The sequence below is a fragment of the Dermacentor andersoni genome, chromosome 5 (genome assembly GCF_023375885.2).
Source record: "Dermacentor andersoni chromosome 5, qqDerAnde1_hic_scaffold, whole genome shotgun sequence".
In the NCBI taxonomy this organism is placed as follows: Eukaryota; Metazoa; Arthropoda; class Arachnida; order Ixodida; family Ixodidae; genus Dermacentor; species Dermacentor andersoni.
In genome coordinates, this window is record NC_092818.1 from 106435448 (window position 1) to 106449233 (window position 13786).

Below are 13786 nucleotides of genomic sequence, written 5' to 3' on the forward strand. Positions count from 1 at the left end.
GTGTGTGTGTGTGTGTGTGTGTGTGTGTGTGTGTGTGTGTGTGTGTGTGTGTGTGTGTGTGTGTGTGTGTGTGTGTGTGTGTGTGTGTGTGTGTGTGTGTGTGTGTGTGTGTGTGTGTGTGTGTGTGTGTGTGTGTGTGTGTGTGTGTGTGTGTGTGTGTGTGTGTGTGTGTGTGTGTGTGTGTGTGTGTGTGTGTGTGTGTGTGTGTGTGTGTGTGTGTGTGTGTGTGTGTGTGTGTGTGTGTGTGTGTGTGTGTGTGTGTGTGTGTGTGTGTGTGTGTGTGTGTGTGTGTGTGTGTGTGTGTGTGTGTGTGTGTGTGTGTGTGTGTGTGTGTGTGTGTGTGTGTGTGTGTGTGTGTGTGTGTGTGTGTGTGTGTGTGTGTGTGTGTGTGTGTGTGTGTGTGTGTGTGTGTGTGTGTGTGTGTGTGTGTGTGTGTGTGTGTGTGTGTGTGTGTGTGTGTGTGTGTGTGTGTGTGTGTGTGTGTGTGTGTGTGTGTGTGTGTGTGTGTGTGTGTGTGTGTGTGTGTGTGTGTGTGTGTGTGTGTGTGTGTGTGTGTGTGTGTGTGTGTGTGTGTGTGTGTGTTTATGGATAAAGGCATGGCTAAATTGTGAAAACGAAAGAGACAAACAAAAATAATAGGAAGAGCAGTGGGGGCGAGGCTGTTGCAATAATAAAGAAAGTGGCTGTTTCAATGGTAGAAGTCGTGTGCTATTGTTCTCCTGGCTCCGCCGAGAATGAGGTGGTGGAACGGTCACCTATTCCTCCTGAACATTCCTGCGGCGTCCTGGCGTCGGTCCTTAGTTTGAGCCAGCTTTTTTGTTCTTCCATTGCCCCAATTTCGTATTACTCCCTGGGGTCCTGTAATGCCACTCCTTGGCGTTACGGTGCTGTACGTTCTGTTTTACGCTATTTCAGGGTGCCTTGCGGGCACTGTGCCCTGATTAGCTCCTCCTACCGGTTTACGTTCGATAGCCTGTGACCTCTTATATACTCTTTTCTTTACAGTAGGCTCTTCGTTTGTAATGAAACGCAGTTGTTATCCTTATGATTAACTTTGTAGGCCCCCTCAAAAAATGAATGAGATAATGATTGTATGAGATGGCCAAGACAAGGGGAAGAGGAAAATGCCTTCGGAATAACATAAAACAACACTTGTTGGCTCTATTGACCCTTTTCACGCAGGTCCCGTGGGTGCTACCGTGTTTTATCACGTGGTTCATTGCGGCCATTGCTTGCCTCAGCTGCCTCCATTTCCTCTGCGTTTACACTAGATGTACATCACGCCGGTATGGCTCTGCACACCTCTGTTTCTGCGGATATCGTAGACGGGGGCTGGGTGGATGACGCGCGAACCTCTGGCTAGAGCTTCAAAGGACATGTAAGCGCTTTCGGAGCTCATTACGCTTTGTCCAACCGGGGCGAACAGCGTATACGGTGCTGTAATAAAAGCAGGGCTAAATATTTATTACAAGCTATTGTAACTTTCCGCTTATGAATTGAGTCAGTACCAGTCTGTTTGGCATTTCTTGCTTTATTTGGCAAATACTTTCAAGCAGCGGCTTTTCACGCTTCTGACTGAGTAACATTCCCCGGGTGGTCACAATCTGATTTTTTTGTTGCCTGATCACTCGCGTGTGTGCTCAGTTGCCATACAGTTGTTCTTGCTGGGCACAAGGCTTGAAAAGTAGCTGTTCGATACATTGAAATAGCTGGTAGCAGATGCCTATTATCGCTAGTCACGCGCTTACTGTGTGGACCTGCCGTTACGAAACGTTCAGCTTCGAGCATAGGCGTGCTGTTGGTGTAGTCGCCGTCACGCATGCTTCGGTACATTGATTGAAGCATGCGCCCGTTCATTTATTCTTGATACGTTGGCGATACAGTGGGTGGAAGTTTGCGCGTGAGTTGCGCTGGATGTGTGTAGATAACATGAGAGAAAATTACTATATGCCAAGAAGTGGCGCTACTCCCTTCGTCACCGTATAACGAGTGGTACTGACTCGTGCAGACGTTCCGGGGTTGAAGTTCTCTTCTGGGAAGTTAGCGCTACAACACTGGCATACGAGCGACTCTTTTTATCTTCGAGGGAAGCTGTGTATTGCGAAGAGCTGGCAACACAGGCAGTCCTTCCGTAGCAACGGTCCGTGAACTTGTACCCAAAGATTCATTCCATTCCTTAATATGCCAGTCACAATTCTCGTAGCCAACTACTGCACACGTCTTCATTCCACCGCTCCATATTTTACAGCACGAATGGAGCACACTGAATTAGCGAAAACACAGTTGCATTTCCGACAGCTGATCGCACAGAAATAGGGCTGAAGAGGTAATGGTTTCGTATTCGTGCGGTTTCGCTGAGGCAACGAGCGGCGCCGCTGAAGGCGCCATCTCGTGTCTCCAAAGCAAACTGCTTCACGAAAAGGGTCAATAGATGTTGTATACTGTCCTGGCTGAAAGACAGCTGTTATATAGAATCAAGCGGAACATTTGACACCCTCTTTTATACGCACTCCAAAGTTCATTTCCCGTACCATATTGAGGCTTACCGGAAAGAGAGGAAAGGCTAACGCAAAACATTGTGACCAACCATATAGCTCTATAACTGAGGCCGCGCTGTGGTGCTACCGTCGTCTCATATTTCATCACAAACGAGAAAAGCTTAAAGAACGGCCTTTATCGCATGCTCCACAACCCCGTTTCAAAGGGCATCCTGATCCGCCTCCTCATCATCTTCTTCGTTAAAAGATTGCAGTCTCAGAGCCCCTCACAATATTATTTTGCTTCTCTAATAATATCACCTCTAGGCTAAATGAGAATATCGCAGGCACGAAAACGAATGCGCGAATATGGCCATCATTAGTGAGCAAGAGTATAAGAGTTAAAAGGAAGCTTTTGTCTCGGGGCCATATGGGGTTTCCAATCAAATATATGTAAAACGCAGAAATGCTTTAATGAGACAAACGCGCAACCAATTTGTATGAAGTGCTTCGCTCGAAATGCAAAGTAAAATTCTAGGGATTCTAGTCAGGAAAAATTTAAGTTATGGGCCCAAATTTTTTTGAAACATTTTCGAAAATTGTTTAGCTCAATAAAATTGTTCACGAAGTTTAGAAATCCGTAACTGTCAACAAAAACAAGTGTCGCAGTTCTGGAAACTGCATTTGTTAGAGAATTTAAAGCGAACGAATTCGTCTTATTGTAACGATGTTTACGAATTATCAAATTGTTCAAATCTTTGCTAGGTTTTCACAAAGGTACTTCTGTGGAATTATTGGTATATTTGAGAGTGATGTACCCTACACTAATTTTATCCACTTTGATATTCTATAAGGAGCACTACACAGTATTGGGATATCATCCTTCAGCACTAAGGTACAAAGTTGTAAACTTGATATTTTAGTTATTTTTTCGGTTTTACTTTATTTTCAACGATACTGAAAAAAAAACGTTCTCGGCGTAAGTATCGATTTCGCTTCATACAGTGATTAGCTTTCTAATTTTTTTATTCTTTTAAATCCCGTAAACCTTATCAAGTTTTCTGAAGTGCTTACTAAGGAAAATGATTCATCCGTTCTCATGTACGTATTTAGATGGGAACCCCGGAGCTAAAGCCTTCTCTTACGAAAATGATAGAACAGCATAGTTGAATGAAATAGTGCCACTACATTAGGCTTTTATCATATACCAGGACAGGAAGGCGTAATGTGTGCTACACTGCAAATGGGTGCCGTTATATTAATTTTAAGCAAGGGTAAAGAAAAATTATGAGCCATTCCGCTCTGTGAAGGTGGATGACCAGTGAAGCTTTTTAGCACAAGACAAAGAGGTTACACAGAATTTTGCACAAAAGGTACGAACTCTTTTACCGTAATTTTTATATATATTCGTGTGGACGACGGGATCGCCACCTCTGGAAACCGGAGGAAACTAGACTTGCGTGAGCTTTCGACGGGACCGCCACCACGGGAGAGCGGAAGGGACGGAAAGTAGATGCACAAGCTCTTGGAACACCGACAAAGGGAGGGTGGTGTGAACGTAGACATGGCCCACGCCGGTCAAAGTGGGATATCTGTTCTTATCAGCCTAATATCTGACACGGTTTCTATTTGAAGCCAAGATATTAAACTTATTTCCGCAAGTTCGCGGAGTGCTTGAAGCCTACTACACCTCCGCCACGGGTCGCTCGGTATTGCACTATCCTCGGGATCGGCCTGCGGTTTGTGCACACGCAGATCAAATATGCACGGAACCCGAGCCATAAACAGTTTTGCTGTAAAAGAAAAAGAACGCTTCTATGGTTTTGCTGGCCAAAACCGCGATCTCATTATGAGGCATGACGTAGTGGGGTACTCCGCGATAATTTTGACCAAATGGGCTTATTTAACGTGTCCCAAAATATATGCAGACGAGCGTTTTTTGCTTTCCTCTCCCAATAAAATGTGGCCACGAAACTGGGATTGAACTCCCGGTCTCGAGTTCAGCAGTGCAAATAAACACTGTGCTTCTACGGCTGGTCCAAAGCAAGATTCGAATCGTACTAAGTGAAGCAGCTTGCCAGACGCCGCCAACAATTTACGGCTTTGCCGGGGAAAGTATTTATTTTCACACAGCTACGCGCTGAGTCTCGTGCATTGGGTTAAGGTTTTTTCACTCGCGGCTGCTGGAATGCCGACGTCTGGGACCGTCGTGGGCATCGCATTTTCGTCTCCGCTGAGGAAATATCTCAGGAGAGCACTTTTCAGTGTCAGGTTTCCATCGGCAGCGGATCTCAGCCAGTAAGCCAGCCAAAAGAAAAGCGTTCAGCTAAACACGACTGAAGCGAAGAGGTCTCTTTATGACAGTGCTGTCAGTAAAGCAATGTGGAAGCCTATGTTATTTTGCTGCGACAGCAGTCTAGTACTCAAACCTGCATTTGCCTTATCTGTCAGTCTGTCCGTCCGGTCATTCTGTTACCCTGACGACGACAGTTGTCGTCATCAGCGAAACACAACGACAAATTTCGTCCGTTGTCTGTCCACCTCGTCAACCCTAGCTGCGGCATTACCACAGCGTGAAGAACAATGACACGCCTCCACAAACAACTTTACTGGGTTTTAAAACCGTGCAGCGAAGCATTGAACATTTCGTATTCATGAGCGCAAACCAGTGAGCTCTCCTGACACTTCTGTTTTCTTTATTACATGGCAGCAGATAATTAAGAAAGATGAAGAGCTGCAGAAATTTCAGATAATTGAAAACACATTTAAACGTCAGGCAAGCACGTGCAAGCGTCTAATAAAGACCTCCAGTTTGGCGGTATTTATCATGCATCTTACACACTACGGACGTAGGCAGCAGATTCTTGTAAAAAAAGACCGAATGCTTCGCGATAGTTCTGTGTGCCTGTCGCACATTCTACTGCGCCAAAGGATATGTAGGCCAAGTGCCATGAACATGCCATATGGTGGGTCACAAGGATTTTTACAATGCAGGAAAGCAATTGTGTGTGGTGTGATCTCTAAGTCTTTTTTAAGTGTTTTTTTCGGAGTATGCAGGAGAAGAACACGGCTTCCCTACAGTCTACAAAAGAGGGATCAATCGTTCAAGCATGCGGACACAAACGATGGTTTGTCGACCACGGCACGAAACAGCACCTTTCCTCCAATCAGGGTTATACAGAAAGGTTCGCCGATTATAACTTTAAAAAGTTTTGACCCTGGAGGAATGATAATTCAATGTACCCACTTAAATACATCTAAGTAATAGCATTTCCAGTAAGGTTCACGATAAACGGGACAGCAAACAATCTCTCTAGAAGTTCTGCAGAAATTTTTTTGAGGGCGGCAGCGAAAATGTAGTACACGATAAACTGAGCCTTTAGAAAGCGAATACCTTGAACAATCTCCTTTTAGAATGCCCAAGGGGCTGTTGGTGCATCTCTGACAGGTGGCGACACAGCAATTTTTGGTAGATAATTGATTAAGCGAAGTTAAAAGATCTTTCCCAGAAATATACTTTATGGGGATATACACTGAACTATCCTGATACAACAGGTTCTTATCAGATTTTTGCGCGCACAAAGACAGGACGTCGAACGCAGAAGGGACACACAACATATAGTAAGAACCATGTACCACAAACTCAACCAAAACGTAACGCTTTTGATACAACAATGCTGGGCAATTAGTGCAAGGCTTCGCACTGCACACAGAATCTTAGTGGAGTGACATCTATGCATGTTTTGCGGAAACCAGAACGAGCAGTGACGAGGAGTATTTGACAAGCATTATATTAATGCGAAAGCATTATATGGCCCATTAGGCGAAAATCCGGCATGGCGGTGTGACAGAATGATTGTACCAAAAATTGCCCACGGCAAAGAGTGAAACCACATAAATAAATACTTGAATTGAGGTCAACTTTCTCAGGCAGGTTCCTGTAAACAAAGTAAATTATAACCTTTTATTATTAGCTAAATTTTGGTCTTGGTGGAATTGAACCCGGGCCTCCGGGATGCGAGACGAGCACGCTTGCCCGATGCCACGGTGGCTTTTTTTCTTCTTTATTACCGATGCCATGGTGTCTCCGTGGTTCTGGTTGACTAAATGTGTGCCTAGTGCGTATGTCTTTGAACACGTCATGTCGCAGCAATCTGGCTGACGAAATGTATGGCCTATAGTGCGTGCTTCGTTGGCCGCGTGACGGCGCAGTCATTACGTTGGAGGTGGCGCCTCTTCATGGTTGTATAAAATGAGTGCATAAAAAAAAAACATTAATGTCCAATTGAATGCCGTTAAGCGATCTTTCGAGTTATGAACTCCTCGTGAGCAAGATACGCGTTGAGATGCTTGGCGCGCTTTCATTTGGCCCTACTGAGGCGCAATTAAGGCGCAGGCGAGAGCTTGCGTGGACATGGAACGCACAGAAAAAAAAATACTTTCACTAAGGCGACCAAAGCGACTTACGTGCGGGAATGACACTGCGTCATTCAAATAGACCTGAGAGTCTGTTTCAATATGCCAGGCGGCACTTCCAAAATGAGTCATCGACCCAGTCTGTTTGAACGTCCAAGGCGGCACCTTCAGAACGAGTCATCGACCCTTAAAACAATGCAGCACTTGACACAGCTAGTGCCTCCTCCCCTGCGGATATTGATTTACGTAAAAAAATGACAATAAAATGTTATATGGAGACGTCAAATTTCAGTCATCTCAAGTGCCATGCCGCCTTCTTATCAGACAGTTGGGTGCTTTGGTGTTGTACTACTGAACAATGGAAGCAACGAAAAGTGGGCGTGTTCACAAAACAAACAAAAATAAACGCGATGCAGCAAGATTATTTGAATGAAATATATATACTAGTGAAATGTTGAACCACCGCGAACAACGGCAAAAAATATTAGTGTCAGCCCTTGGCCAAACTGCCTATACTGCAAATTAAGGATTCTGGAAAGGTAACCGCTTTATTAAATAAATATAGCGTACTCCACCAGGGATGCAGTATGAGAGTGCTAAAGTCTATCCATGTAGGTATATAGTTCGAGTTTCACAACATGCACTACTTGGTAATACAGGAAGCGAATTCCGTGCATATCAAAGGAAGTAAATGTAGGAACTTAGCTATTCCAAACTCTCATTTCTGCACTGTCACATAATTATAATTACTTTTAAATGTTACGGCGCAACCAGGAATGGCGCCAGTAAGAAGACAATTTGACGGGTAGAGGTAGAATGCGTCTCGACAGCCATCTTGTTTACGCATCGTGGTCTCTCTTGTAAATATTGTAAATACATCTTTATATGTGATTTCTGCAACGTAACAATTTGGTGAGAGGTGCGGATTACACACGAGAAACAACAGCGGAGCTCCGCAGTGGTCGTCACCTCGGACTAGGCAACATGACGGACGGAACAGGACCAGACATGGCGCCGCCCACATCAACGCCTACAACCCCGATGGTTGTGCCGGCTAAGCCGCGGGACCGAGAAGGATACCTTCTACCTAGAAGGTACAGCGAAGGTGTGGTATGACAACCACCAGAAAGGGCTTAACGACTGAGACACGTGCAAACAGAAGCTGATGGACGAATTCGGCTGCCCGCCGGGCGCAAGAGCACCGCTAAGGAAGAACTAGCGACCCGCGCCCAGACCTCCACAGAACCATACGTATTTTACATCCAGGACATGCTGGCTCTGTGCCGTAAGGCCGACAGTAATATGGCTTAATTAGACAAGGTTGGGCATGTACTGAAGGGTATCGTTGACGATGCTTTCAACCTGCTGATGTGAAAAAAATGTGAGACAGTGCTCGACATCATAAAAGAGTGTCAACGCTTTGAGCAGGCCAAGAGCCGCCTTATTACAACGCCCTTCGCACGTCTGCCGAACACAGCTGCGATATCTTCGTGTGAAGACAAGCCAGGAGTGCAGCGATCATCATCATCAAATGACCTGACACGGATAGTGCGGTAAGAACTTGAAGCCATGGCTCCTGCAGCCCTTTTTTCTTGCCCCAGTGAACAGAACTTGCCTCCAGCATATTTTGCGCAGGCAATACTCCACGAAAAATTCGCTTATCTTGGAGTTCATTCTGTATGTGCCGTTGCCGCTTCACAGCTGTCCCATACTCCAGGTCCATCGACTAGTCCGAGGTATCCTGCATGCTACCCAAATTCAGCCGAGCGGCAAACTGCAGACGATCAACCAATATATTTTGCCAGCCGGCGTATTGGCCACGTTGGTCGCCATTGTAACAAATGTGCTGTCTCCTCCCCTTTGCCGACCGCCATTCGCTGGTTATTACCATCCCGAACATAGCGGGCGTCGTTACCAGCCCCCATTGCACCGCAACAGCCAAACAATGATGCTCGTGCTCCCTGGAACAGTCCCTCGTCATCATTCCGACTCCACCAGTCCCGTTCGCTACCAGCTCGTGGACCATCGTCAGTATCGCCGTAGGCCCATCGTCCACCGTCCCCGATGCAGCCCCGACGGCTGTCTCCAGAAAATAAGCGATGCAGCTCCCGGAGGTGACACTGCATTGACGGCTCGACCGCAAAACCCACTGGTCACGTCACCGACCAAACGGAACTTGATGGGCGTTTTAGTCAACGGCGTCAGTGTCCCAACATTCAACATTCGTCATTCACAATGGCGCGCACGTATCCGTGATGAGTGCCCAATTACGTCGATGCCTGAACAAAGTTCTCACACCTACTGCAACTCGCACCTTCTGCGTCGTCGATGGAGGAACGCCTACCGTGCTTGGTATGTGCACCGCTCGCATTGGCGTCGCGGGGCGCCTAACGACTGTTTTGTTTGCCGTTTTTGGCACAATGCCCTTACGACGTTATACTGGTCTTTTTTATCGACCCATTCAGCCCTCTTTCATTGCGCGTCTAGTGTCTTTCAGCTTGAATTGCGCTATGGCTGCTATAGTCCACCAGTCACACAACCACAGTTATGCTCTCCCGAAGACATCCTCTTGTCGCCACAAGCCACTACGTAGGTCACTCTAATGTCGTCTCCATCTGTTCATGAGGGTGTCCATGTACTATGTCCCACCGATGACATATTGTTTGAAACTTGGCCATTCCCAATAACGTGCTCATTGTTACAGGCAGTCATACTTCGCTCCTTCTCCTTATTTTTGACTGCCAAACTCAAGTTCTTCTCAGAGGCATGTCTTTGGGCGACATCTCGCCTGTGAGCAATTCCGTCACCCTCTATAGGAACCTCCGGCTCACCCACTCTCACAGACGAACCGAGCAAGATGATTGTTCCTGATCGTCGTAGGGCACAAGCTGCTCTCCTCCGCCGTCTCTTGGAAACTTACCTGAGCAATTTTTTTACCTGGGTGGCCGCCGTTTAGGCCAGAAATCAGTGGTCACCCATCGTATTTACATCGGAAACGCCAATCTGATACGCCACCGACCGCACCGTGTTTCACATGCTGAACGACCAGTGATACAACGAGAAGTCGATAAGTTGTTGACTAAATGTGTTATCGAGCCTTGTTGCAGTCCGTGAGCGTTCCCTGTTGTCCTTGTCAAGAAGATGGACGGCAGTTGGCGCTTTTTTGTGGATTAGACACCTCAACAAGATCGCACGCAAGGATGTCTACCCCTTGCCGCGTATTGATGACGCCTTGGACTGCTTGAACGAAGCCAAGCAGGTTTCATCGATAGGCTTCCAATCATTCTATTGGAAAATCTCAGTCGATGACATGCACCGTGAGAAAGCTGCCTTAGTAACACCGGACGGCTTCTAGCAATTCAAGGTTATGCCGCTTGGCCTTTGTAAGGCTCCGGCACATGCGAAAGAATGATGGACTCTTTACTTCACGGCTATAAATATTACACATGTCTTTGTTATCTAGACGATGTCGTAGTCTTTTCACCAACTTTCGCGAGTCATGTAAGGCGCCTACTGGCTATTCTTGCTGTTTTCCGACACGCCGGCCTACAATTGAACTCATCCAAGTGCCACTTTGGGCGTCATCAGATTACCGTTCTTGGTCATTTCGTCAGTACCGCTAGCATTCAACCCGACCTTAACAATATTCGCACTGTCCTGAACTTTCCTGTTCTGTCTTCCGCCGCAGACGTAAGAAGCTTTGTAATATATAAGAGCGGCCAATATATAAGAGCCTAAGAGCGCGTAATAGCATATGCTAGCCGCTTCCTGTCACCCAACGAGAGGAATTTTTCAATTACCGAATGGGAGTGCCTGGCGTTAGTTTGTGTAGTTGCGAAATCCCGCCCCTACTTGTACGGCTGCACATTTTCCGTGATTCCCAATCACTAGGCCTTGTAGTGGCTCTCATCGCTTAAAGACACCTCTGGGCAATTGGGTAGATGGGCGCTTCGGGTCCAAGGATATTCATTTGCTGTTTTATACAAGTTAGACTATTTGCACAAGGACGCAGACTGCCTTTCCCGTCATCCTCTAGACCGCCTTGAATATGATGCACATGACACCGACTCTTGCATCCTGGCCATTTTTAATCTGCACGACATCCGCACCGAACAACAGCGTGATAACAGCTTACGCGTTCTCATCGATTGTCTCAATTCTGGACATTCAAAGCCCACGCTGCACATGTTCGGGCTCCACGACGACGTTCTCTACCGTCGCAGCTTCAGCCCAGAAGGGCCAGAATTTTTACACGTTGTACCATGCCATATCCGGACATCAGTTCTTGCGCACCTTTATGACGTCCTTACTGCCGGCCACCTCGGCATTGCGCGCACTTACGACCACGTACGGCGCCGCTTCTAGTGGCCAGGCTTGTACAGCTCTGTGCACCGCCATGTTGCACCCTGTGCGCTCTGTCAGCACAGCAAAAAACCTGCTGTGCTACCCGCTGGACACCTTCACCCCATCAATGTGCCCTCAGAACCATTCTTTCGCGTCAATCTCGATCTTCACGGCCTTTTTTCGACGTCGAAATCTGGAAGTGGGTTGTTGTCGCGACTCATTGGGCGACCCGGTACGCGATCACGCGTGCTTTGCGCACAAGCTGCGCAACTGAGATGGCAGATTTCCTTTTGCATGAAACCATACTCTATGACAGCGCACCCAGGCAGCTCCTCACTGATCGTGGCCGCACCTCCTTGAAGGGCTGTACGGTAGCGCGATTAAAAGACGTGACAAACACCTTCAAGATGCATTACCAACAAGCCCACATTGCAACCCTCGCATCTTCTTGCCCTGAGTAGCTGAAAACCTACTTCGATCCTGTTCTGCCGAGCACAGGCTTTCCACCGCTTACTAACTGCAGACAAACGGACTGGCACAGTGGCTCAATCGCACGTTGACAGAAATGCTGTATATGTACGTTTCCGACGACCACAGTGGTCGGGACAGCACGTTACCCTTCGTGACCTTCAGTTATAATTCGTCCCGTCACTAAACAGCTTGCTTTTCACCTGTTTACCTCCTATTCGGCCGCCACCCTTCTTCGCCTTTTGACACACTGTTTCCTTCCTCGACGAACACTCCCACTGAATACGCTCAAGAAGTCTTCGCCCGGGCCCGCACGGCAGACCAGATTGCCGGTTCGCGGCTCACTGAGTCTCAGGCGGTGCAGAAGATCCGTTACGAAAGCCGACATGCGGACGTTTGATGTCTTCCTAGATCCGTTGCCCTCCTATGGACTCCATGTCGCCGCGTCGGCTTGTCTGAAAATCTTCTGCCGAGCTACACAGTGCCCTACACGATATTGCGTCGGCTTGGCGTTATCAACTACGAGATTGCTCCGCTGGACTCGCGTGTCTCTCGAGACGTTGTGTATGTGTCCCGGCTGGAGCCTTTGCTTTGCTGGGAGATCACTTTCCTTATAGTTAGCGCCGAGACGGTGTCCTTAAAGGCGGGGGCGATGTTACGGTGCAACTAAGAGTGGCGCCGGTCAGAAGAAGACGATTTGACGTGTAGAGGTAGAATTGGTCTTAACAGCCATCTTGTTTACGAATCATTGTCTCGCTTGTAAATATTTTAAATATATCTTGATATGTGACTTCTGCAACGTAACAATATTATTATTTCTTTGCATTAAATTGAAAAATTACACCGCACCGTTCCTGCATAAGAAATCGCACGCTAACGACTTTCTTGCTGTCCAATTAACCGCAGCGGGTGAACACAGTTATATGAGGAAGAAGCTGGCGACCACAACAGTCAAATAAAACACAATAAAATATCAATATTCAATGTGAGAGAATGCTGCTATCACAGTGAATGAGTAGAGCTGAAGACAACGCTGAGTGAGTGAGTGAGTGAGTGAGTGAGTGAGTGAGTGAGTGAGTGAGATAACTTTATTTCGGTCCAGAGAAGACGCAGGGGAGACACCACGCCACCCGGCTAGTCCCACGTAGGGACCGCCAAGCGGAGCTTAATGGCCCGGTCGCGAGCACTCTGGACGGCCAGAATTTGGTCGTTGAGTTCGGGGCTGCTCAAGAGCGCAGCTCACCCATCCTCGCTGAAGGAGGGGCCGATGGCTTCGCACTCCCACAATACATGGTTCAATGTTGTCTTTAGGCAGGGCAATCCGCACTCGAATACTTTTCAGGGTATATCGCATGAAGAACCGCAAGGTTAGGATACCCACGGGCTTGAAAAAGTCGAAGGGTCACCGCCCGCGCCCTGCATAAGGCAGTGTGCGGGAGGGGGAACACCCGTCTTGACAGATAGTAGTGTGTGGTAACCCTTGCTCAAGTTGAATGAAGACAACGTTGAAATGTTTTTTTTTTCTTTTATATGGCATCTATTGCAGTTACCAAAAATGGGTCTAAACTGTTAAACAAACGCAAACGCTGTTTGATTGCCGTTTCTTTTCTACGCACTTTTCTTTTGGCGTCAGTAAAAATAACACGAGGAACTCTTTGTTCGGCGAACACGTTGTTACGCAGCGAATGCGTTTACGTCGTAGAGATGTTGCCGCAGGGGCTTGTGCGCGAGCCCACGCACCGCAAGATTATGGGCAATAACAATGTGATGAAAGCTGTTATAGTTCGAGGTAGAACATTACATTCGAAAGGTGCATTTCCTGCGCCACGTGCGCGCTGTGGTAGGCCAGATAAACCAAGAATCCCGATTCAGCGCTAAAGAAAGTGCATAGTCACTAAGACCTGCTGCTTCATAGGAGATAACAAGCAAAAGCCTGTTTATTCATGTATGTTGAATTAAAGTGCCAGGAAAATGAAGAAATTCCAATTTGTGTGGCACGGGATTCGGGATACTCTCCATCTCTGGCACCTGGCGCGTGGCACGAGGCTTGTTCAGAATTTATATTTCTTTTTATCCGGGGG

At 47.2% G+C, this 13786-nt stretch overlaps 1 pseudogene; it reads left to right on the forward strand.

Moving 5' to 3' along the window:
- The first annotated feature begins 4041 nt into the window (after positions 1-4041).
- Positions 4042-4220, forward strand: LOC126532586 (U2 spliceosomal RNA; annotated as a pseudogene).
- Positions 4221-13786: the final 9566 nt, after the last annotated feature.